This window comes from Macaca thibetana, chromosome 7 (genome assembly GCF_024542745.1).
Source record: "Macaca thibetana thibetana isolate TM-01 chromosome 7, ASM2454274v1, whole genome shotgun sequence".
NCBI classification, from domain to species: Eukaryota; Metazoa; Chordata; class Mammalia; order Primates; family Cercopithecidae; genus Macaca; species Macaca thibetana.
Window position 1 is genome coordinate 134,679,112 of NC_065584.1, and position 27,542 is coordinate 134,706,653.

At 41.0% G+C, this 27,542-nt stretch overlaps 1 protein-coding gene across 11 annotated transcripts in view; it reads right to left on the reverse strand.

Moving 5' to 3' along the window:
* Window positions 1–27,542, reverse strand: part of GABPB1 (GA binding protein transcription factor subunit beta 1) — a 77,150-nt gene that overhangs the window by 37,613 nt on the left and 11,995 nt on the right. The window contains exon 1 of one of the 11 annotated variants that reach the window (XM_050797189.1): window positions 11,039–11,897. The exons of the other annotated variants lie outside the window; for them this stretch is intronic. The gene's annotated coding sequence lies outside the window, so the exon portion shown is untranslated. Of the gene's footprint in view, window positions 1–11,038; window positions 11,898–27,542 lie in introns of those variants that run through there. 11 annotated transcript variants of the gene reach the window in all.

A 27,542-nucleotide genomic window follows, 5' to 3' on the forward strand; every position in this document is an offset into this window, starting at 1 on the left:
GAAACTTTTCAAAAACCTAAATATATTAATGCTAATGCTATTTAAAATAAGGAAAAAAACAACTACAAACAATGATTAAAGACATTAAGATATGTCAGGCTGGGCACGGTGGCTCACGCCTGTAATCCCAGCACTTTGGGAGGCCAAGGCGGGTGGGTCACGAAGTCAGGAGATCGAGACCATCCTGGCTAACATGGCGAAACCCTGTCTCTACTAAAAAAATACAAAAAATTAGCCAGGCATGGTGGCGGGCGCCTGTAGTCCTAGCTTCTTGGGAGGCTGAGGCAGGAGAATCACTTGAACCCGGGAGGCGGAGGTTGCAGTGAGCCAAGATTGCGCCACGGCACTCCAGCCTGGGCGACAGAGCAAGACTCCATCTCAAAAAAAAAAAAAGATATGTCATAATGGAATACTGTAGTGATTTATTTATTTTACATTATGAAAAATTTGTAATATATATAAAGTAGACTGTCGTATAATAAACTTCCACATAGCCAACATTTAGTTTAAATATTATCAATTTATGGCCGACTCATTTCCCACCTCCACCCACTCTTTTGAAGCAAGTGTTAGACATTATACCATATTATCTCTAAATATTTCAGTACAGATCTCTAAAAGATAAAAATATTTTTAAAATAATACTATATTGAAAGTATTTACAAACAGTATGTAACAGTTTAAGAATCAGGACTCTAAGTTGTATATATACCATGATCTTAACAGAAAAACACTTGGGTTCGAGCGTGATGGCTCATGCCTGTAATCCTAGCACTTTGGGAGCCCGAGGCAGGTGAATCACCTGAGGTAAGGAGTTCAAGACCAGCCTCGCCAACACAGTGAAACCCCGTCTCTACTAAAAATAATAATAATTAAGAAAAGAATTAGCTGGGTGTGGTGGCTGACGCCTGTAATCCCAGCCACTCAGGAGGCTGAGGCAGAAGAATCACTTGAACCCGGGAGGTGGAGGTTGCAGTGAGCCGAGATTGCCCCTTTGCACTCCAGCCTGGGCAACAAGAGCAAAACTCCGTCTCAAAAGAAAAAAGAAAGAAACAATTAAAAAAAAAAAAAAAAAAAAAAAAAAAAAACTTGGAAACAATACACCATGTGAATGGAAATTATGAATTTTCCCTTTTTTCTACTTTTTTCTAAATTTTCATTTTTTATAGCAAGCATATATTACTAATGCAATATTAAAACTTTTATTAAAAAGCATTTTTTCAAAATTAGGTTACAGATAAGGTGATAAAGTCTTTAATGTACATTAGATATTGAAAGCATTTCTCATAGTAAAAGTATGTAAAATATGACTCCAAGTAAAATTTAGCATATTATAATCATGTGTACATGTATGAAAATATTCCAAATTTAGTTGCCTACAGTCTCATAAGAAAACAATTTCAATAATAATAAAAACAGTCCCTAGCATCTTGCTCTTTATCTGTATTGTCTCATTTTATCTAAAGTGCCTTAACAAGATCACTATTGTCTCCATTTTGCAGAGGAAGCAAGTGAAAAGTAAAAACATTTACCAAAGAACCCTAGTTTTGATCTTAAAATCCGACCCTTATTCTCAATTCTTCCTGTGTCCTAAGTTGGAGAACACTGGGAATCTGCTGGGATATAAAGGACGTGTCCTCCAACCATTTAAGTTTAGTGTCTCCCAGTGTAATTCCTTTGAACAGAAAAATCATCACGTGAACTCTGGTATATTTGGATTTTTCCCCCATGCCCATTTTACCTAATGGAGTTATTTTCCCCTTTATTTTTTTTAAATGATATTTTCAAATATTATATCCATATATGTATTTCCCATATACCCCTTTTTCAGAAAACCACTAGATGACACGTTCCACCAAAACCAAGAGTAAACCAGAAAGAATAATCAAGGCCTTCGGGAAATAAAGGATCCAACATAAACAGAATAGGAGAAAGTACCCAAAATGATGGTGAAGGGAGACCCCAAGACAACAACTGTGACACAGGCATAGAAAGCAAACCCAGATGGGAGCCAGAGAACACAATTCCAGGAAGCAGGTCTCCAAGGAAAAGACAGGCTGGTAAGTCTCCCAAGAAGAGAATGAATGCCAGTGGAGAGTTTGGGATGGGTTAATGACGGATACAAGAAGACTAAGAAAAGAAAAAACTAGACTATTTTTCAGAAGGGAGAAAAAAACTATACCATAAAGGTATACATGTCCCTTGTATAGTTTTCCCTTTACACACACACACGCACATTTCCTTTGTGGTACAGACATGGATTAGCTAAGAATAACAGTTCCTGGGGTGTAATGTAGAGCAAAATTTTCAGTGTAATCATATTGAAAAGATAAATGGTGAGGGAAAAACAGCTGAAGCCTCATCTTCATAAGTAGAAAGTCAAAAGGTATCTAATGTGGAAAAAAATCAAGAAATAGCATACATTTGTTATTTAGAAATATGAAGAGCTAAAAGATTCATAAAATGGAGACCTCTGGGAAAGAGGGTTCTGGGGTGGGAAGAAATAACACAACTGACTATAGGATTTTCATCAGAAGGCTTATATTTTTTACTTTTTCAACTATGCGCACGTATAATTTTTTTCTTCCGAGTCTCGCTCTGTCGCCCAGGCTGGAGTGCAGTGGCGCGATCTCGGCTCACTGCAAGCTCCGCCTCCCGGGTTTACGCCATTCTCCTGCCTCAGCCTCACGAGTAGCTGGGACTACAGGCGCCCCCCACCACGCCCGGCTAATTTTTTGTATTTTTAGTAGACACGGGGTTTCACCGTGTTAGCCACGATGGTCTCGATCTCCTGACCAAATGATCCGCCAGCCTCGGCCTCCCAAAATTCTGAGACTACAAGCGTGAGCCACAGTGCCCTGCCAAAAAAGTTTTTATTTTTTATAGATTCAGGGTGTACGAGTGCAGTTTGTTACATGTATATATTGCATAATGGTGAAGTCTGGCCTTTTAATGTGCCCATCACCTGAATAGTGAACACTGTACCCAACAGGGAATTTTTCAACCCTTGCCCTTCTCCCACCCTCCCTATTATCACCCTCTGTATATCCATGTATAACCACTGTTCAGCTCCCACTTATAAGTCAGAACTCTGCATATATACTTTCATAAAAATAAAATTACAGGGCTGGGCGCGGTGGCTCACGCCTATAATCCCAGCACTTTGGGAGGCTGAGGCAGGCAAATCACAAGGTCAGGAATTTGAGACCAGCCTGGCCAACATGATGAAACCCCATCTCAACTAAAACTACAAAAAATTAGCTAGGCGCAGTGGCAGCCGCCTGTAGTCCCAGCTACTTGGGAAGCTGAGGCAGGAGAATTGTTTTGAACCCGGGAGGCAGAGGTCGCAGTGAGCCAAGATCGCGCCACTGCACTCCAGCCCAGGCGACACAGTGAGACTCCATCTCAAAAATAAATAAATAAATAAAATCACAATAAACAAACACGTTTACTGTACATAAGAATTACACAGTTTAAAGTCATCTCAACACATCCTTGTGTTCTCAGAAGTAACTACTATCCAAATGTTTAGTATGCATTCTTCCAGATCTTTTCTATGCGTATAGAAACATACACACAATGCTTACTTCTTTTTAAACAAAAACACGCAAAGGGGTCAGGAGGGTGGGCAAAAATAAAAAATTAAAATTCAAAAACACACAAAAAGGGATCATACTATACTGTTTGGCAACTTGCTTTTTTCCCCATTCACAAGCAATCTTCTTTTTTTCATTTTATTTTTTTGAGATGGAGTTTTGCTCTTGTTGCCCAGGCTAGAATGGAATAGCACAATCTTGGCTCACTGCAACCTCTGCCTCCCTGGTTCAAGCAATTATCCTGCCTCAGCCTCCCAAGTAGCTGGGATTACAGGCATGTACCACCAGGCCCAGCTAATTTTTGCATTTTTAGTAGAGATGGGGTTTCAACATTTTGGTCAGGCTGGTCTCAAACTCCTGACCTCAAGTAATCCATCTGCCTTGGCCTCCCGAAGTGCTGGGATTATGGGTGTGAGCCACCACTCCTGGCCAATCCTCTTGTTTTATCAGTGAAATCTTCCTGTGTCAGTACACACAGTTTTTTTATTGGCTGCACAGTACTATGGAGTGTGACAGGCTGAATAATGCTCCCCCAAAGATGTCTAGATCCTAATTCTCAGATCCTGTGAATATGCTACCTTACATGGCAAAAGGAACTCTGCAGAAATGATTAAATTAAGGATCCTGACTAGGGTGGTTATCCTGGATTATCCAAGTATGATGTAATCACAAGAGTTCTTGTAAGAGGGAGACAGGAGGATCAGAATAGGAGATGTGACACTGGGAGCAAAAGGTCACAGTCAGGGAGAAGGAAGCAGAGATCAGAGAGAGGATGAGAGAGATGTGAAGATACTATGCTGTTGGCCTTAACGATGGAGGAAGGGGCCACAGGTCAAGAAATGCATGCATTCTTTAGAAGCTAGAAAAGGAAAGAAAACAGATTCTCTCCTAAAGCTTCCAGAAGGAACAGTCCTGCCGAAATCCTAATTTTAGGTCTTCAGACTTCCAGAATTATAAAATAATAAATTTGTGTTGTTTTAAGGCACTAAGGTTGTGGTAATTTGTTATAGCAAATAGGAAATTATTACACTATAGGAACAGGAAACAAATATACAGTATATTATTTATATGATCCTATTTTAATTTTTCATCTTTACAAATAGTGCTGCAATACACACGAGTTAGCATTGTTCTAGAAATTATTGTGAGAAGCAGGATTGCTAGACTTGCTTAAAATCACATTTTAATTGTGATTAGACACTGCCAAATTATCTACCAAAAAATTGTAGCAAATTATACTCCCACTATCAGTGTACAAGAATAACTGTTTCTCCACAAGGTCTCCACTCCCCACAGCCAGAACCTTGATCTCAGAGCCAGATCTTCCTAAAGTCAAGACCAGTTCCAATGAAATCATACTCACAAAGTTGATAAAAAAAACTTCCTTCTAAGATAACTTTCTTTCAGTAACCATAATCTGAGGACATCCCACTACCACACAAGGAGAGAAAGACTTAAGTAAAAGATGCGGCAACCCGGCCGGGCGCGGTGGCTCAAGCCTGTAATCCCAGCACTTTGGGAGGCCGAGACGGGTGGATCACGAGGTCAGGAGATCGAGACCATCCTGGCTAACACGGTGAAACCCCGTCTCTACTAAGAAATACAAAAAACTAGCCGGGCGAGGTGGCAGGCGCCTGTAGTCCCAGCTACTTGGGAGGCTGAGGCCAGAGAATGGCTGAACCCGGGAGGCGGAGCTTGCAGTGAGCTGAGATCTGGCCACTGCACTCCAGCCTGGGCTACAGAGTGAGACTCCGTCTCAAAAAAAAAAAAAAGATGCGGCAACCCTTTTATCACTTTTAAAGTCTGCATTAAAAGGGCATTCTGTTAGCCAGGCATGGTGGCAGGTGCCTGTAGTCCCAGCTACTCGGGAAGCTGGGGCAGCAGAATCACTTGAACCCAGGAGGCAGAGGTTGCAGCGAGCCGAGATCACGCCACTGTACTCCAGCCCGGGCTCAGAAAAAAAAAAAAAAAAAAGCTCAACAAATATTAATCCATTGAATGAACAATATTTGGCACACAGTAGAAACTCCAGAAATACTTGGAATAACCAAAAACATCATAACGTTTGACTTTTTTTAATGTAATCTAAATTTCACAAACCCTAGGAAATATCATAATAGAATGCTTACTGAATACTTATATCAACCTTGTTGTAACAAAATTTCTTATAACTAAACAAGACTGGAACTTGCCTGAATATTATCTTTTTATTGGCAGCAACTCAAATTGACAGATGTGACCAAAAAAAAAATCTGAGGTCAATCCTGTTTTTTAGGCAAAAGAGAAAATTGTGAACATAATAAATGTATTGGCTTCGTCTGGGACCCTGAGAATTACTCTTGGACCTGCCAAGTTAGCATAGAAAAATCTAGGCAGGAAGCCAGAACTTGTCTAATAACTAGCAATAATATTACAAAGCAAAATCAGCTCAAGACCACCCTCAATGACAGTAGATCAAATCAGTACACCAAACTGAGTTCAAAGGTTTCAAATGGGTATATTCTAAAATTGAGGTGTCCGGGCTGGGCGCAGTGACTCATGCCTGTAATCTCAGCACTTTGGGAGGCCAAGGCCAGAGGATAACTTGAGGTCAGGAGTTTGAGAGCACCCCAGCCAACATGGTGAAAAATACAAAGAAAAAAAAAAATTAGCCAGATATGGTGGTGCAAGCCTGTAGTCCCAGCTACTCAGGAGGCTGAGGCAGGAGAATCACCTGAATCAAGGAGTCAGAGGTTGCAGTGACCCAAGATTGCGCTACTGCACTCCTGCTTGGGCGACTGAGCAAGACTCCATCTCAAAAAAAAAAAAAAAAAACCACTGAGGTGTCCAATACAGTAACCACTAGTTATACAAGGATACTGGGCATTGAAATGTGGCTAGTCCAAATTGAGATGTGCTATAAATATAACATACCAGATTTTGAAGACTTGCCATCAAGAAAGAATGTAAAATATCTCATTAATAACTTTTATACTGATTACTTGATGAAACAGTATTTTGGAAGGGCCAGGTGCAGTGGCTCACGCCTGTAATTCCAACACTTGAGAGGCTGAGGTGGGTGGATTGCTTGAGGCCAGGAGTTCAAGACCAGCCTGGGCAACATGGCAAAACCTGGTCTCTACAAAAAATACAAAAAATTCAGCCACGCATGGTGGCACACGCCTGTAGTCCCAACTACTTGGGAGGCTGAAATGACAGAATAACCTGAACCTAGGAAGTCAAGGCTGCAGTGAGCTGTGATCACACTACTGTACTCCTGTCTGGGCAACAGGAGTGAGACACTGTCTCCAAAAATAATAGTAATAATATTTTAGATATAAGGGATTAAACGCTATTATGAAAATTAATTTTGCTGGGCACAGTGGCGTGCACCTGCAGTACCAGCTACTTGGGAGGCTAAGGCAGGAAGGTCACTTGAACCTAGGAGTTTGAGACTGTACTGCACAGTGGCTACTAGAAATTTTTAAATTAAATCTGTAGCTGCAGGCACCACCGCAGAGGAATGGGAAGCTGCTACCCTAGGATCAGGCCCATGGGGGAAATGGGAAACCTTGGTACTGCAGTAGTCCCTGCTGGACCATCATTTTTAGGAGCCATGACAATAAAACCAATCATAATTAATAGAATGCACTACTCTCACTACAGGCCCCAGAAGACAACATAGATGCCCTTTTTCTATCCCTGCCTAAGGGAAAGGAAAAAAAACACGTGCAGAGGCAAGAAGTGGCCAAGGACCCAGAAGTGAGGCAGGGAGAGGTCATTCCGCCTTTCTACGCCTCAGTTTACACATCTGTAAAATGAGGGAAATAGCACAACCTCTCTCACAGGGTTGTTCTGAGGATTAGAGGCAATTAGCCAGGCACAGTTGCTCCCAATATTTGGGGAGGCTGAGGCAGGAGCATCCCTTGAGCCCAGGAGTTCAAGACCAGCCTGGGCAACACAGAGAGAGACATCATCCCTCCCTAAAATAAAAAAAAAATTAGCTGTGTATAGTGGGGTCTCCCTCTAGTCCCAGCTACAGCTACTCAGGAGGCTGGGGGCTGGGGGAGGATCACTTAAGCCCAGAAGTTTGAGGCTTCAGTAAGCCACGATTGTGCCACTGCACTCCAGCCTGGGCAACAGAGTCAGATCCTGTTGTTCATTCATTCATTAATAAACAAATAAAATTTAAAATTTAATTTTAAAAAAATGGCTGGGTGTGGTGCTCATGCCTGTAATCCTAGCACTTTGGGAAGCCAAGATGGGTGGATTGCTTGAGCCCTGGAGTTTGAGACCTGCCTAGGCAACATGGCAAAACTCTGTCTCTACAAAAAATACACAAAAATTAGCTGGGCGGGTGGCTCACACCTGTGGTCCTAGCTACTCAGAAGGTTGAGATGGGAGGATCACCTGAGCCCAGGGAGGTCAAGGCTGCAGTGAGCTGTGATTGCACCACTGTACTCCAGTCTAGACAACAGAATGAGACCTCATCTCAAAAAAAATTTTTTTAATGAGTTCATTGATGGCAAGCACCAGGTCAACACTAAGTGCTCAATAAACCTTAGTTACTGCTGTCTCCCACTGTTAATGACCTGCATTCGGTGAGTGCTGTGTGCCCAAGCACCATCTCCCTACACACAGTCCTAGGAGTAGGGGCTGTGCTGCCTATACTCACATTACAGATGGGAAAACCAAGGTTTGGAAAAGTCACCTGACCAAGGTCACAAAGCTAGTAGGTGAGACATTCAGCCTCAAAAGTGGGCTCCCCTGGCTTTGAAGCCCCTCCAGTGATCCACTGCCCTGAATGCTCCCAATGTCTCCATGGCTCTTTTTTTTTTTTTTTTTTTTTTTTTTGAGACAGAGTCTCACTCTGTCGCCCAAGCTGGAGTGCAGTGGCGCGATCTCGGCTCACTGCAACCTCCGCCTCCCGGGTTCAAGCAATTCCCCTGCCTCAGCCTCCCAAATAGCTGGGATTACAGGAGCATGCCACCACGCCCGACTAATTTTTTTGTATTTTTAGTAGAGACAGGGTTTCACCATGTTGGCCAGGCTGGTCTCAAACTCCTGACCTCAGGCAATCCACCCGCCTCGGCCTCGCAAAGTGCTAGGTTTATAGGTGTGAGCCACCCCACCTGGTCTCCATGGTTCTTTTTATGGGCACAAGTTAAGGTTATAGTACTAGCTGTTTAGAAAATAGTTAAAGGAGGTTAGCTAGACCCAAGAATCTCTGGCTCCTTGGGGAGACTGTGGGATTATGAGTAGGTTGTTTCTTGTCTCCACTTTTTAGAGGGCCGGCCCCACTAGACATGCGTAGCTCCCTGAAAACACCATGCCCAAGGAAGGTGCTCAGTAATGGGTGTTCCTTTCTGACTCTAAATGTCAGGTCCTAAGTAAATTTTGTGATTTAAAAAAGGTGAAGTCCCTAAAGGATGAAATGTTCTTTGAGACCTCAGTGTCAGGATGAAACTGTTTCCATGAGGAAGAGGGACAAGTGTACCCCATGGTAAGTGGGACTAGATCAAGACTTGGCCTCCAATAGTCAGTAACTACAAACTGGACAAATAATATCTTGAGGGCACTAAGGCAATATGATGCTATGTCAAAAAAAAAAAAAAAAAAAAAAAAGGCACGGCTAAAAGCCAGAAGTTGAGACCCCACCTCTGCCACAGATCAGCTGTGTGACCCAGGTGCAAATCTCATCACTCCCTGTCTGGGTCTGTTTCTGTGGATGTAGAATGGAGCAATCAATGACAAAATAATAATGATAATATGTGGCTCACTATATTTCTACTGGAGAGAGCTGTTCTAGAATCATTGGTCAAACTCCTTTTTTTTTTTGAGACCGAGTCTCCCTCTGTCACCCAGGCTGGAGTGCAGTGGCGTGATCTCCGCTCACTGCAAGCTCCGCCTCCTGGGTTCACGCCAGTCTCCTGCCTAAGCCTCCCGAGTAGCTGGGACTACAGGTGCCCGCCACCACACACGGTTAATTTTTTGTATTTTTAGTAGAGACGAGGTTTCACCCTGTTAGCCAGGATGGTCTAGATCTCCTGACCTCATGATACGCCCACCTCGGCCTCCCAAAGTGCTGGGATTACAGGCGTGAGCCACCACGCCTGGCCTGGTCAAACTTCTTGAAGTCACTAACTTCAGAATATGCAAGAAGTCACAACGTTTTAAAATAAGATATAAGGGTTTTGTTTTTTGTTTGTTTGTTTTTTTAAGATGGAGTCTGGCTCTGTCACCCAGGCTTGAGTACAATGGCATGATCTCAGCTCACTGCAATCTCTGCCTCCCTGGCTCAAGTGATTCTTCTGCCTCAGCCTCTCAAGTAGCTGGGATTACAGGCGCCCACTACCACACCCAGCTAATTCTGTATTTTTCGTAGAGACAGGGTTTCACCATGTTGGCCAGGATAGTCTCAAACTCCTGACGTCAGATGATCCACCCACCTCAGCCTCTCAAAGTGCCAAAAGGCATGAGCCACCATGCCCAGCCAAGGGGATTCTTTTAGAAAAATTTCATCTAGGCCAGACATGGTGGTTCATGCCCGTAATCCCAGCATTTTGGAAAGCCAAGGTGGGAAGATCACTCAGGCCCAGGAGTTTGAGACCAGATTGAGCAACATGGTGAAATCCTAATCTCTCCAAAAATTTTTTAAAATTAGCCAAGAGCCGGGCGTGGTGGCTCACACCTGTAATCCCAGCACTTTGTGAGGCTGAGGTGAGTGGATTACCTGAGGTCAGGAGTTTGAGATTAGCCTGGCCAACATGGTGAAACCCCCGTCTCTACTAAACAATAAAAAAAAAAAATTGACTGGGCATGGTTGCATGCGCCTGTAATCCCAGCTGCTGGGGAGGCTGAGGCAGGAGAATCACTGGAACCTGGAAGGCAGAGGTTGCAGTGAGCTGAGATTGCGCCACTGCACTCCAGCCTGGGCAACAGAGCGAGACATCTCAAAAAAAAAACGAAAAACAAAAATTAGCTAGGGTTGGTGGCATGCTCCTGTGGTCCAGCTACTCAGGAGGCTGAGGTGGGAGGACTGCTTGAGCCTGGGAGGTCAAGGCTGCACTGATCACACTCCTGCATGCCAGCCTGGGCAACAGAGCAAGACCCTGTCTTTAAAAAAATAATAATAAAAACTGCACATGATGAACTGCCCGTTATGGTGCTGAATACGCTTTCCTTCTAAAAACCATAGGAGGAGACAGCCTTTATCCTTGGAAGATTTCACAAATTCATTTGACAAGGAAGGAGCCCATAGATTCTACTAAATCCTCCTCATCTTTGCCACTGACTGTGTCTTTGCCCAATTCGACTATCAGTTGCTTTTAAATCACATGAATGTATCCCAGGAAAAAAACGGAGGCTTGAAAAGAGTGCAAGCAGAAGATAAAGAAAAGGCTAGAACTCTACTGGAATTAGCCAGAAGATGCCTTTGATTTAATTAGGGAAGTATAACTTACCTGCTTCCTACCAAGTTAAGCCAATAAACTGCTGGTTCTTGTAAGTCACAAAAATGAACCATCCATATTCTCCTCAACAAAAAGAATGCATACATTCTGATCCTTTCTTCTCGGGAGTTCTCATATCCATCCCCTCCTCTCTACTACCTCTGGTCTTACACACTCATTGCCTCATACCTTAAACATCACAATGGTCTCTCAGCTGACCTAACTCAAGTTTCTCCATCCTGCTGCCAGGCAATCCTCCTAAAATACGATTGCATTCAATCAAACATTTCTATATTTGAACCTCTACACAGTACCTGCCCTCAAAGAATTCACCATCTAGTAGGGAAGACATATGTCTCATGATTCCCTTGTCCAAAATCCCCACCAATACAATCATTCTGAAGAACAACTTATGAACATCTAGTAGAGTTTAAGATGTGCCGACCAGGCGTGGTGGCTCACACCTGTAATCCTAGCACATTGGGAGGCCAAGGTGGGCAGATTAACTGAGGTCAGAAGTTCGAGACTAGCCTGACCAACATGGAGAAACCCCGTCTCTACTGAAAATACAAAATTAGCTGGGCGTGGTGGTGCACGCCTGTAATCCCAGCTACTTGGAAGGCTGAGGCAGGAGAATCACTTGAACCTGGGAGGTGGAGGTTGCGGTGAGCCGAGATCATGCTATTGCACTCCAGCCTGGGCAACAAGAGTGAAACTCCATCTAAAAAAAAAAAACAAAAACAAAAAGCTGTGCCTACTCTTTGACCTAGGGACACCACTGCTAGCTACCCTATATTGGTATACTCTTAAACACATAAACAAGGAAAGGAATGTTTATAAAAACATTACCGTAACAGGAAAAAAAAAAAGAAATTCCAAATAACCTAAGTATCTGTAAACAAAAAAATTAAATTTTCATTATACAAATTTTCAAATATAGAACATATACATGCATATATGTAATATGTACTGTATATGTGTGTTTGATTATATACACACCTCTATACCCATCACTGACATTCTAAATTAAAAGCTGGTCATCTTGCTTCATCCTACTCCTTTTAAAAAAAAAAAAAAAAAAGGAACTTTACAGTTTACACATGTTGTATTTGGTTACTCTATCTCGAAATCAAGTTTATTCTAGGACACTTTCCCTTTCTCCCATCTACCTCTCCCGTTTTTCTCCCTCATGACATTGATTTGTTGAAGAGAATGGTCGGTTCACCTGTACCTCATACTGAGTTTCTTTAATTTCTTCCTCAAGATAGCATGTAATTTCTTGATCTTCCATATGCCTTACAAACTAAGTCTCTGAAGTTAATTAAAATTCAGATTTAAAATTTTAGACAAAAAATTTCAATAGCAACGTGCTTGATATTGAAGCACATCAGGAAGCACATCTTTTTTGGCTCACTTTTAATTATACTAAGAATAATAGCTAGGTTAGTGATAGTCTAATCCTTCCAACGTCAAGTTATATTCTTTTAGCCTGAGGCCAACTAGTAATCTAGTAATCTGTGGAATCATACTTTGGCTCCATGGGAATATCCAATTCCCAATCAAACATTTTTGTCTAACAGTTTTAGCACCCATTAATGATCCTAGCCCAAAGTAATTATTCATAACAGGTTGTAATAAATTGTCACTTTCAAATTCTTTAATTCCTTCTACGTTATTTGGCATTCCTCATTAAACATAAAATGGTTCCCACTCAAAAGGCAGTTCAAATATATAATTCTTTTTCATTACCAATTTTCACAGTAAAGAATAATAGCCACCTAGCCACCTCCATTTGTTCTATTTATTGTTATATAATCATTTTCTCAATAAATTATTCTCCTTATTTCTTCTGATGTTCACATTGTCCCAATTTTGGCCAAGGAGAGCCTTTTCAATTTGGCTTTTCCATCTTTGAAAGCTTTCTTGGTTTTGGCACAAGTGTTCCAGGTTCATTATGCATGTCCCCTGCCCCAGACCCAGAATCAGTCATTTCTTCAAGGAGTCCTGGATTATTTCAAGTACAAGTATTTAAAGACCAAAATTAGGGTATTAGAGGAGCTTACATCTACCAAGGTGACAAAGTGTTTCTAAGTCCTCTCAGTGGACAGAGCTAAGGAACAAATTTATATGGATTAAGAAATGTGTATTATAAATGATGAATTCATATTGACATTTATAATTCAGGTTCAAAATTACAGGTTTTGTGCTTAGCTTCTTTGATTTTATACATGTATCTCTATTGATTACTAATACATTCACATAAAGATTTACTGGCTTTATCCTATAATACATATCATATGGTGTCAAAATTAAAATACCAATATTACAACTAGCAATAAAATGAATAAAGGTGGGGTTTTTTTGCAGTTCTTTTTATCCTTAGCATATATGCCATTTAGTATTAAGTTCCAAAGTCACCTGAAATAGTTTTTCTCCATGTATTTAAATAACTATTTTGATATACACATGGATGCAATTGTTCAAGTTTGTCTTCAATTTTAAGGATTTAAAAATTTTTGATTTTACTATAATTTTTGAATGTGTATTTACTAATTCAAAAGTCAAAACTAAATAATAAAAAGACACATTCAGAAATCACATTTCCATCCCTACTTCATGTATTTCCCATACCCTCTATCATAGGGTAACAATGTTATTAGTTTCTAATTTGTCTTTTCAGTGTTTCTCTTTGCAACATAAACAAATTTGCATATTCTCATATTCTTATTCTCCACACTTCCACTCTACCTTTTTTTTTTTTTCCTCAAGGCAGCCTCTCATTCTGTCACCCAGGCTGGAATGCAGTGGTGTGATCATGGCTCACTGCAGCCTCGACCTCTCAGATTCAGGTGATCCTCCCACCTCAGCCTCCCAAGTAGTTGGGACTACAGGCACGCATCACCACATCTGACTAATTCTAATTTTTGGAGAGATGAGGTTTTGACATGTTGCCCAGGCTGGTCTCAAACTCTGGGGCTCAAGCAATCCTCCCGCCTCAGCCTCCCAAACTGCTGGGATTACAGGTATGAATCACCACGCCTAGCCACCATTCCCTACTTCTCACACCAAAGGAACATACTAAACACATTGTTCTGTATTTTGCTTTTTTCCTCCATTTAATATGTATCCTGGAAAATACTGCATAGAGATTTTTCTCATTCTGTTTTACAGCTGCATAGTACTTGGCTATGTGAAAACACCATCACAAACTTTTTTTTTTTTTTTTTTTTTTTTTGAGGCAGAGTCTCACTCTGTCGCCCAGGCTGGAGTGCAGTGTGCGATCTTGGCTCACTGCAAGCTCCATCTCCTGGGTTCACGCCATTCTCCTGCCTCAGCCTCCCGAGTAGCTGGGACTACAGGAGCCTGCCACCTCGCCCGGCTAATTTTTTGTATTTTTAGTAGAGATAGGGTTTCACCGTGTTAGCCAGGATGGTCTCGATCTCCTGACCTCGTGATCCGCCCACCTCGGCCTCCCAAAGTGCTGGGATTACAAGCGTGAGCCACCGCGCCCGGCCCATCACAAACTTTTTAATTAAAAAAAAAAAAAACTAGTTATCTCTTACTCTAGCAATCACAAGATCTTACCTTGCAATTTGAGTCCCTCTGTCAACTGCCTCACACATTTACTTCATCCATTTTTCTCTTAATATAGGGCCCTGACAGTCATCTGATTTTAAACAATTCTCCTTCCTCATCCCATACACACTTACCTTATTCCAGACCCAATGTCCCCTCATGCGATTTTCCCACTTCAGAATGGTTACATTCTTTCTCTCCAAATTCTATACTTCAAAGCCCATTTTTAAATGATCTTTTCTCCAACAAAACTTTGAGTTCTTAAATTTCCTCAGCAATTTATAGCATAATCTATATACTTCTCCATTCAACAAATGTTTACTGAGCATATGAAGAGCAAGGAGCTTATGTTCTGGGATAAGAACTTCACAATAAAGAAGTAAATAAATAGTAGTAGTAGTAGTGGTTGTGACAGTGATAAATGGAATGAAGAAAAAGTAAGGCAGAGTAAGAAACAGAGTACTAGATTAGGGATAGGGAATTGCCATTCTGGAGAAAGTGATTATGAAAGGCCTCTCTGAGGTGACAACTGAGTAGAAACAGGAATGAAAGGGAAAAGCAAACCAAGGGAGGATCCAAAGAAAGCATCATGATGCACAAGTCATTCTCTTGGTTGCTTAGCATCAAAACACCTTCTTGTCCTTGGGGAATTCCCTTCCATGTGCATCTTGAAAGAAGGCAGAAACCTCTGTCTACTACCGACTATTTGCCTTCCTTGCTTCCCATATGGCAAGGGTACAGTCGTATGACCTCCACTCCACAAGAGAAGCATCTGTGCTGGACCTTAATGTAGAAGATAGTGCATTAAAAAAGCAGAGAGTATGTAGAACCCTTTGTGGTAAACATGGCAGCAGATTCCAATGACAGTAGTGGTAGCAACTTCTTCCTGTGATAAATTCCTTTTCTGTTCAATTAACCAGAGATTATTTGACTGCTTAGAACTAAGAATTCTGGCTGACCCTTGTGATTCAGGGAAATGGAACAGCAAATGTAAGGGCCCTGAGCTACAGTGAAGAAGTATAACAGCAAATGCAATCGTAGAAATACGAATGGGCTGGATCACATAGAGCCTTATAGGCACTAGTAAAGAGTAAATTTTATTGAGATTACTACCAAGTTGTCAGAAAGTTTTAAACAGGAGAGTGTTGTGATGTGATTTACATTGCTAAGAGACTACTCTTGTTATCATATGGTTAATACATAGTGGAAAGCAAGAACTGAAGCAAGCGTACTAGTTAGAAAATTATTCCAGGCAAGAGCTGCTGGCACCTCAGGCCTGGATGATACCTGTGTGGTTATTAGACAATTTACCTTTAATTACTATATATTTAAGTTAAATCTAACATCATATTTTGTGCTTTCCATTTGTCCCCTGTTCAGTTTTCAGTTGTTTTGTTTTGAAATAGAGTCTCGCTCTGTCGCCCAGGCTAGAGTGCAGTGGCATGATCTTGGCTCACTGCAACCTCCACCTCCTGGGTTCAAGCGATTCTCTTGCCTCAGTCTCCCAAGTAGCTGGGATTACAGGCATGCACCACCATGCTCGGCTAATTTTTGTATTTTTACTAGAGACGGGGTTTCACCACGTTGATCATGCTGGTCTCGAACTCCTGACCTCAAGCAATCCACCTGCCTCGGCCTCCCAAAGTGCTGGGATTATGCCCACCCCCTGTCCAGTTTCTTTTCTCTCCTTTGTTGCTGCTGCCTTCTTTTACCTCAATTCTTTTTTAACGTTCTATTTATTTCCTCTACTGATCTGGAAGTTACACTCTCTGTTTCTGTTCTTTTACTGGTTTTCTAGAAATTATACCATGCAGTAAAGTCTAATCAAAATCTTTATTCTCTCTTTTCCCAAAAAATCTATAGCTTTTAAAAGACATAAGCAACACATCAACCAAATACAATATGTAAACCCTGTTTGGATTCCAGTTTGAAAAAACCAAATATAATTTTTTAAATAATTTTTTTAGATAATTGGGAAAATATGAATACTGTCTAAGTATGTAATGCTAAGAGTTATTATTAATTTTTTTCTGTATATGATACTGGTATTATACTTTAAGCCCATACCTTTTATGAGCTAAGAACAATATATTTATGGGTTAAATAATGTGATTGTTATGACTTACTTTAAAATACTTGGGATATATATAAAAACACTTTAGTCATCAATTCATAATGGTTGAAGGTGGGTAATAAATACATAAGGATTCATTATACTCTTCTCTTTTACATATTTAAAATTTTCCCTAACAAAGAGTTTTTAATTACTATCCTTCTAGGTAAGACAAGAACCTTAAATCCTAGACTCTCTATCTAGCCTACTTGTTATTCCCTTGTGTTTATCCATTAGATATTTTTACTATGTTTAATGCAATCCATATTCATTTTCATTCTCTAAATATGTATCATTTTCTTTACCTTTCATTTACTCTTCATACATTTCATTTTGTGATTTGGGATCAATTTCATTCTGTCCTAAGTATATTCTTTAAAAACGTACTGTCCAATATGGTGCATGTGGCTATTTAATAAAAATTAAGTAAAACTAAAAATTCAGTTTATTGGTTACACTAGTCATATTTCAAGTACTCAATAGCCCTATGTAGCTTGTGACTACAATATTGGACAGCACAGACAAAGAACATTTCCAGGCCAAATGTGGTGGCTCACACCTATAATCCCAGCACTTTCTAGGACTGAGGTGGGAGAATCACCTGAGCACAGGAATTTGAGCCTGAGCAACATAGCAAGACCTCGTCTCTACAAATAATTTTAAAAATTAGCCAGGTCGAGGTAATGTGCATCTGTGATCCCAGCTACTCAGGAGGCTGAGGTAGGAGGATCACCTGAGTGATCACATTATTATCACATTATCACATTACTTAATCCATAAATATATTGTTTTTAGCTCAGTGAGCCATGATTGCACCACACTCCAGCCTGGGTGACAGAGTGAGATCCTGTCTCAAGAAAAAAATAAGTAACATTCCCATTTCCACAGAAACTTCTATTGAACAGTGCTGCTTTAAACAATCTTTCACAGGTGAGATGTTGATGACAAGTTGTTTTTATCTGAAAATACCCTTATTTTACCATCATTCTTTAAATATATTTTCACTGGGCATAAAATTCTAGATTGACAGGTAGTTTTCATTTCACATAACAGACATTTCGCTGTCTGCTGATTTCCACTGTTGCTGTTGAAAAGTCATCCTGCCAGGCACGGTGGCTCACGTCTGTAATCCTAATACTTCGGGAGGCTGAGGCAGGTGGATCACCTGAGGTCAGGAGTTCGAGACCAGCCTGGCCAATATAGTGAAACCCTGTCTCTACTAAAAATACAAAAAATTAGCTGCGTGTGGTTGTGGGCGCCTGTAATCTCAGCTACTAGGGAGGCTGAAGCAGGAGAATTGCTTGAACCCGGAAGGCAGAGGTTGCAGTGAGCCAAGATTGCGCCATTGCACTCCAGCCTGGGCAACAAGAGCGAAACTCCATCTCAAAAAAAAAGAAAAAAGAAAGAAAAGTCATCTATTACTCTAATTCTTGCTCTTTTGATGGTTTTCTCTTTCTCCAGCTACTTTTGGCTTTCTGTGACTTTATTACAATGTGTTTAGGTGTGGACTTATTATTATCCTAATTAGGATTCACTGGAATTCTTGCATCCTGGTTTGGTATTTTTCCTTGGTTCTGGAAAATATGAGCCATCATCTCTTCAAATGTCCCATTCTGTCTTCCTTTCCTTCTGGAATTCCAATTAAGACTCTCTCACTCTATCCCCATATGTCTTACACTGTCTTCTATAATTCCCATCTTTTTGCCTCTAGCCATCATCTATGCTACATTCTGGATAATTTTATCTAATCTATATTCCAGTTTGATAATTTTTCTGATGTGTCCAATCTGCTGCAAATTGAGTCATTAGGTTTTTAATTCAGTTACTTTATCTTTTTTTTTTTTTGACAGGGTCTTATTCTGTCACCTAGGTTGGAGTAAAGTGGTACCATCTTGGCTCACTATAGCCTTGACTTCCTGGGCTCAAGCAATCCTCCCATGTCAGCCTCCTGAGCAGCTGGGACTACAGGCACATGCCGCTATACCCAGCTAATTTTTTTGTATTTTCTGTACAGACAAGGTTTCACCATGTTGCCCAGGCTGGCCTCAAACTCCTAATCAGTTATTTTTTATTCTAAAAGTTCTATTTGTTTTTTTCAAAACTATGATGCCACTTAAAAAAATAAATCATTTCCTATTGCCTATTCTCAAATTTGTCACTTATTTCTGTAAACACAGTAAACTTGGTTGTTTCATTACATATCTTTTAATTCTATTACATCGTGCCTATGAAAATCTTTTTCTGCTGTCTGTTGTTTCTACTGGTTCATGCCTATGGTTCCTTGTCTCTTTGTATGTCTAGTTATCTTTTGACTATGGGCTGATTACTGTCCTTAAAAAACTGTGGGGAGGCCTAAGATGAAGGAAGGAGCCTTCTATCAGAGAACATTTGCATTTGCTTCTGACAAGCACCTGGAGTCAGGAACCAACCTAAATTAAGTATGGCTTACGGTTCCCTTTCCCACCTATGCTATGGGCGCAGCTTTGTAAAGACTTTTGTTTGCTTGTTTCCTTTCTCTTTTTTCCTCCTGCTCTGCTCAGTGCCTACACAACTTGTCTTGAAGTTCCTTGATATTTGATTGAGAGGTAGGTGATGAAAGGTGATGAAAAGGGGTTAGTTCTGGTTCATCCTTACCTCTCAGCTATAGATATATGGAGCCCAAGCCTAATCAGGCAAGAATACGTCATAAGCCTTTACATGTCCACATGTTGGGTGGGCTCTGCATCTTAATTTCTGTCCACCTCACCCCATAAGACTGATGAACAGAAATCTAAATTTCTTGATATTGGCAAACATATTGAAGGCAAAAGTGGCTTCAGTTCACCAGATAGTCTGTTAACTTCTTGCTTTAGGCTTTCTTCCAGAATTTGGCTTAACAGATTCCCCAGTTCTTCAAAGCTATTAAGGCAATGTTCTATGTATTTTATCCAACATTCTCAATTGTCTTCAAAAAGAAGACTGGTCGGCCGGGAGCAGTGGCTCACACCTGGAATCCCAGCATTTTGGGAGGCCAAGGCGGGTGGATCATGAGGTCAGGAGTTCAAGACCAGCCTGGCCAACATGGTGTAACCCCATCTCTATTAAAAATACAAAATTAGCCAGGCATAGTGGCATGCACCTGTAATCCTAGCTACTGGGGAGGGTGAGGTAGGAGAATCACTTGAACCCAAGAGGACAGGTTGCAGCGAGCCAAGATCACGCTGCTGCACTCCAGCCTGGGCGATAGAGCAAGACTCCAACTCAAAAAACAAAAAAAGAAGAAGATTGGTCTAATTTAGGCCACTATTATCCAGAAACCAGACATATTTGGAAGTGACCTTCCTGATGTACAGCTTGACCCTTGAACAACATAGGTTTGAATTGCACAGTTCACGCATACATTTTTTTTTAATATATTAGAAAATTATTTTGAGGCTGGACACGGTGGCTCACGCCTGTAATCCCAGCACTTTGGCAGGCCAAGGCAGGTGTATCACCTGAGGTCAGGAGCTTGAGACCAGTGTGGCCAACATGACAAAAACCCATTTTTATTAAAATAATACAAAAATTAGCCGGGCATGGTGGCAGGCACCTGCAATCCCAGCTACTCAGGAGGCTGAGGCAGGGAGAACTGCTTGAACCCAGGAGAAGGAGGTTGCAGTAAGCCAAGATCACACTACTGCACTCCAGCCTGGGCAATAGAGTGAGACTCCGTCTCAACAACAACAACAAAAAATTATTTTGAGATCTTTGACAATTAAAAAAAACTCACAAGCCTAGGCACAGTGTCTCACACCTGTAATCCCAGCACTTCAGGAAGGTGAGGCAGGCAGATTGCTTAAGCCCAGGAGTTCAAGATCAGACCAGGCAACATAGTGAGACTCCATCTCTACAAAAAAAATTTTTAATTTTTTAATTAGCCAGGCATGGTGGCATGCAGCTGTGGTCCCAGCTACTCAGGAGGCTGAAGAAGGAGGATCATTTGAGCCCAGGAGGTCAAAGTTACAGTGAGCCATGTTCATGCCACTGCACTCCATCCTGGGCAACAGAACAAGATACTGTCTCAAAAACAAAACTCACCAACTGCATATTTAAAAACTTAAGAAAAAGGTGTCAAGAATGCATAAAATATATATAGATTTTGGTCTATTTTATGGTTTACTACAATTAAATATACACAAATCTATTATAAAAAGTTAAATATAGCCAGGCATGGCGGTACATGACTGAGAGGATGAGGCAGGGGGATTTCCTGAGCTCAGAAGCACCAAGCCAGTCAGCCACAGTGGTGTGTGCTTGTAGTCCCAGCTACTCAGGAAGCTGAAGTGGGAGGATCACTGGAGCCCAAGAGATTGAGGCTGCAGTGGGCCATGATCACACCACTGCACTCCAGCCTGGACAAAAGAGACCTTGTCTCAAGAAGAAAAAATTACTTTTATATATACACACACACACACACACACACACACACACACACACACACACACGAAGAGGTCAGAGCCCATCCAACACACACACACACACACACACACACACACACACACACGAAGAGGTCAGAGCCCATCCAAAACTCTAGCCCAGCCCAATCCAGCATTTCTCAATTTGTGATTCCCAAAGCTCCAGACTTCAGTACCAAGAAGGGCAGTGGCTAAAGAGGTAAGCACAGGTTGGAGGTGGCAGAACGTTTCAGACCCTTTTCACTCTCACATAAACAAGACCATCTCCACCTGTTATGAGATTCTATAATATTATTTGTAATTTTAAAGCATTTTTTGAAAGACTAAGCCAGCAATAAAAGAATCTTAAAAAGTAAACTTTTACTAGTAAACTATTTTATCTTCAGACATAAATGGTTAAAAGTTTTGAATCTCAAGCAAAAATTACTGGCTGAGTGCAGTGGTTCACACCTGTAGTAGTCCCAGCACTTTGGGAGGCTGAGGCAAGCAGATCACTTGAGCTCAGGAGTTCAAGAACAGCCTGGACAACATGAAGAAATTTCGTCTCCACCAAAAAATACAAAAAATAGCCAGGTGTGGTGATGCAAGCATGTGGGCCCAGCTACTCGGGAGGCTGAAGTGAGAGGATCACCAGAGTCCAAGTAGAGGACTGCAGTGAGCTGAGATTGCTCCACTGCACTCCAGCCTGAGTGTTAGAGACAGATCCCGTCTCAATTAAAAAAGAAAACAAAGAATTACTTAGTTCCTTTTCATTACTATTCCATACCCAAATCCTTACTAACAAAAATCCAGAAAAAAACTACATTTATTTGCAAGTCCTACAAGTATGTGCTTTATCTGTGCTCCTCTGTTACTTAATTTTAGACTCTAGCCAAATAAAACTCAGGTAAAAGTAGTATGGATATATTAGAACCTCAAAAATCAGATTCTGAAATATAATTCACTCAAAAAAAATTTAAACTCTAAATTATATACCAAAAGCTTGTTTTTGTTTTTTGTTTTTTGAGACAAAGTCTCGCTCTGTGGCCCAGGATGGAATGTAGTGGTGTGATCTTGGCTCACTGCAACCTCTGCCTCCCGGGTTCAAGTGATTTTCCTGCCTCAGCCTCCCAAGTAGCTGGGATTACAGGCGCGTGCCACCAAGCCCGGCTAATTTTTGTATTTTTAGTAGAGATGGGGTTTCACCATGTTGGTCACGCTGGTCTCTAACTCCTGACCTCAAGCGATCCAACCACCTCGGCCTCCCAAAGTGCTGGGATTACAGGTGTGAGCCACCACACCCGACAAAGAGCTTGTTTTAAGTAGCACCCAACATGTTATGACTCCTTGTCTCCATTAGTTAAATCTCTTTGTCTTATATACAGTTACTCCCAAAGGTACTACATAAAAAAATATTTCTGTGCTGTTATAAACTTCCCTAAACTTCAAAGAGATTTATTTTTCTTTCAGAGTTCTGTCTCCCAGGCTGGAGTATAGCAGTGCAATGTTGGCTCACCACAACCTATACCTCCTGGGCTCGAGGGATCCTCCCACCTCAGCCTCCCGAGTAGCTGGGACTACAGGCACACACCACCATGCCCAGCTAATTTTTTTCATTTTTTGTAGAGACAGGGCTTCACCATGTTACACAGGCTGGTGTTGAACTCCTGGGCTCAAGTGATCCACCCACCTTGGCCTACCAAAGTGCTGGGATTACAGGCATGAGTCACCACACCTGGCCTAAACTTCAGTTTTAAATATTACAGCATAAGCTCATCTACCATGATGACTTCCTTATTCATATATATTTTTGTTTCTTTGAATTTCAGATATCAAAAGATGTCATTAAATTGGAACCATAGGCCAGACACGGTGGCTCATGTCTCACTTTGGGAGGCCAAGGCAGGCAGATCACCTGAGATCTGGAGTTCGAGACCAAACTAGCAAACATGGTGAAACCCCATCTCTACTAAAAACACGAGAATTAACCAGCAGCTGGGTGCAGTGGCTCCTACCTGTAATCCCAGCACTTTGGGAGGCCAAGGCGAGCAGATCACCTGAGGTCAGGAATTCGAGACCAGCCTGGCCAACATGGTGAAACCCTGTCTCTACTAAAAATACAAAATTAGCCAGGCATGGTGGTGCGTGCCTGTAGTCCCAGTTACTCGGGAGGCTGAGGCAGGAGCATTGCTTGAGCCCGGTAAGCAGAGGTTGCAGTGAGCCAAGATCGTACTGCTGCACTCCAGTCTGGGCAACAAAGTGATACTCCGTCTCAAAAAACAAACAAACAAATAAATAACCCGTAATTAACCAGGGCATGGTGGCAGGCACCTGTAATCCCAGTTACTTGGTAGACTGAGGCAGGAGAATCACTTGAACCTGGGAGGCAGAGGTTGCAGTAAGTCAAGATTGTGCCACTGCACTCCAGCTTGGGCAACAGAGTAAGACTCCATCTTGGAAAAAAAAAATAAAGCTTCTTGAAACCATGTTAATAAATTAAGCTCTTACTTTCCACCTAAGCTATATATTTATCAGATATACATTCTCTATTTCTCTATCTACATTCTACCTGTGTTTATCAGTGTCCCTATTATGATTACAGAATTAGTCATAATTTTCTAAAAATTAACCCAGAATATGTCCATGGATAAAGAATATTTATTGATGACTACTTAACATTCATGTTTAAGATAAGCTCAAAAGTTCCATATCTAAAGTACATAAATTATACCAACACTAAACTAAAAAGTAGTAAGGGTTTGTCAGCATGTCCAGAACTTCCCAGGCACATGCCAAAACCTAATCTTCCTTCTGCATTACCTGATAATATTAACAGCCTCTTTACTTCCCAATTTAGAAATCTGGGAGCTATCTTCAACTCTTCCCTCTCCCTCATCTTCTACATACAGCTGGTCTCAATGTTTGTGTCCCCACAAAATTAACATGTTGAAACCCTAACCCCAAGGTGATGGTATTAGTAGATGGGGACTTCGAGTGATGATTAGGTCATGAGGGCAAACCTTATCATTCCATTCATAATTTCATGGATGGAATTACTGCCAGATAACTGCTTTGTCCCTTTACCATATGAGGGCACAGCAAGGTGGCTCCATCAGTAAAGCAGGAAATGGACCCTCACCAGCCACGGAATCTGCCACCACCTTGATCTTGAACTTCCCAGCCTCCAGAACTGTGAGAAATAAATTTCTATTGTTTATAAGTCACTAGTTTATATTTTTGTTACAGTACCACAAATGGACTAAGACAGTTGGTCGTCAAGTTCTATAAAGTCTACTTCACATCTTTTTCTTTTTTTAATAGGCAATACTTTCATATAGCTCAAAAGCCCAAACACAGAAATGTATACATTGAAAATTCTCAGCGGAAATATTTACACTACTCACTGCTCCTCCTCGGCCCAGCCTGGACCCACAACTCCAACAAGTAATCACCTTTACTAGTTTCATGAGTATCCTTCCAGCATTTCTATAATCACCAGAAAAATAAATAAATAACATTACCACATAACACTGTTCCCCACTTGCTTTTCCTGTTTAACACATCCCAGAGATCTTTTCCTATTAGTTCACAGAGAGAACTTCCTCGTTTTTTTATACAGCTGCACAGTATGCTATTACTGTTTTAACATGCATTTCTCAAACTACTAATGAGACCGTGCATCTTTATCAAATGTTTGTTGGCCACTATGTTTCCTCTTCAGAAACTGCCTATTCATATTCTTTACCTATTTTATCGTTTCATTCTCTTTGTAGGAGTGCAATATGTATATTTCTGGTTTATTACATATGTTGCATACTCCTCTCAGTCTGTTTTAAATTTGTATATTCTTTTTTTCTTTAAAATTTGTATATTCTAAATGTTAATGTTGTCATAAAGTTTTAAATTGTGGTTTGGTCAAATGTATCAAAATACCTTTCCAAAATGAATGTAGATGTAATTATGCATTCCAATCACCCATAGAATACAGTGGCACTGAACTATATGTATATTTAACTTGAAAATGATTTAGGCCAGGTGTGGTGGCTCACGTCTGTAATCCCAGCACTTTGGGAGGCCAGGGCGGGCAGATCACCTGAGGTCGGGAGTTCGACACCAGCCTGACCAACATGGAGAAACCCCGTCTCTGCTAAAAGAACAAAATTAGCCGGGCATGGTGGCGCATGCCTGTAATCCCAGCTACCCCGGGAGGCTGAGGCAGAAGAATCACTTGAACCTGGGAGGTGGAGGTTGCAGTGAGCCGAGATCGCACCACTGCACTCCAGCCTGGGCAACAAGAGCGAAATTCTGTCTCAAAAAAAAAAAAACAAAAAGGAAGATTTAAACATTTGGCTACTCACCATTCTATTTAATAAACGTAAGTCCCAGCATGAGCCTGAAATATGAATCTATTTCCTCAGTAGGTCTCAGTTCTTCAAATGCATCTTATGGAATGAATAGATAAGTTAACGTTTCATACGATTTTATTTTGTACAACATAGCCCATAAATGTAAGCCATCTTCCTCTAGGGCACAATTGAGGAAACGGTGATATATTTCATCACTAGAGGAAAAACTGGCTGTTTTGGAATTATCGAAAGATGGTATCTTACTTCCCATATGGCAACTTCCTACAAGTTAATTCTGACTATACAGTATTTTCCCCTAATATGCATAATCAGTAAGTGGTAACTTCAAAGCATCTCAGACCTTCAAGGATATGACCTGTGCCTCACTGCAGCCTCTTCACTCAACATTTCCCCCTTGGATTTATATTTTAATATAGAGTTATCTACAATACCCTCATGTGCTATTCTCTCTCACGATTCTAATCCTTTATATGTTATCCTGCCTAAGAAGTCGTTCCCTCCCAAACTTACCTAAGTAGTTCTATTCTCCCTCCAAACCCAGTTCAGACATTACCTCATCCAATAAGTTTCCCTTGACCTTCTCAGCAAAATGAATTAATCACTTCTTTATTCTCTCATTGTGGCCTTAACACACTTCCATTATTAAATAGATTCCATCACATTACAAATGATTTATTTACAAGCTTTCCTCTCTCATAAACCTTAGGAATTCAGATAGGGATTTATCTTTTTTTTTTTTTTTTTAACCCTTATAGGAGTAAAGGCTAATAGTTTATCTTATTCTTACGTGTATTTTAGTATCTAGCAGCTTCTAATACACCACTCAACAGATGTTTGCCAAATTAAACAAGTCCTTTCTATTCAGCATTATTATAAACACTGTAAGCCTACAAACACACAAATTGAAGGTAAGATCTTTAACCAAAAATATTTCACAAACTGAAAAAATGTGTGGATTATAACAAAAGTAGTTTGTAGTTCAGTGTTTTGTTTAAGTGGGTATAGATACCATAGATCAGTGCTCTTCAAACTGTTAGTCATGACCTATTAACAGACTGTGAAATCACTTTAGTGGGTTAAAGCCAATGTTTTTGAAAATATCAGCATATATCAAATATAGTTATCTCACACACACACACACATGCACACAGTAACATAAATAGACAATTACCATATAAGATGTATTTTTTATTGGAAGTCAGAATAAACAATCATCTGAGAGCTACTTCCATAGTTGATAGGTTCCAAGGTTTATATTAACAAATTGTAGCAGTCAAGGAAGGCCTCTTCAATGAAGGACTTAACATCTGAAGCATAACCTGTCTCCCCACCATCTCTTCTCAGCTCCTCTCTCATTCTCCCCCTTAGTTACTGTGCTCTAGCCACAAAAGTCTTAGCAATTCTTTGAACAAGGCAAATGTGTTCGCACTTTAGGGTCTAGCACATGTTGGTTCCGTTGCCTAGAAAACTCTTCACTTAGATTTAACCGCATGGCTTGCTCCTGCACTCCAGGATGCCCAGGGAGTAGCTTTCGCAGACCACCTAAGATAGCTACCACATCTCACCAATCTATCCCCTTACCTCCTTTTTTTTTTTTTTTTAAGATGGAGTCTCACTCTGTCGCCAGGCTGGAGATGCAGTGGCGCCATCTCAGTTCACTGCAACCTCCGCCTCCCAGGTTCAAGCAATTCTCCCGCCTCAGCCTCCCGAGTGGCTGGGACTACAGGCACACACCACCACACCCAGCTAGTTTTTGTATTTTTAGTAGAGATGGGGTTTCACCATGTTGGCCAGGATGGTCTTGATCTCCTGACCTTGTGATCTGCCCGCCTTGACCTCCCAAAATGCTGGGATTATAGGCATGAGCCACCGCACCTGGCCTCCCCTTACCTACTTTTATTCCTTTTCATTTTACTCATTACCACCTAATATCACATATTTATTTACTATGAGTCCCTCCCCACAAACGTCAGCTCCAAGAAAACAGGGACTTTGTCTTCGTTTTGTTCATTACTCTAACACCAGAGATTAGAACAGTGCCGGCC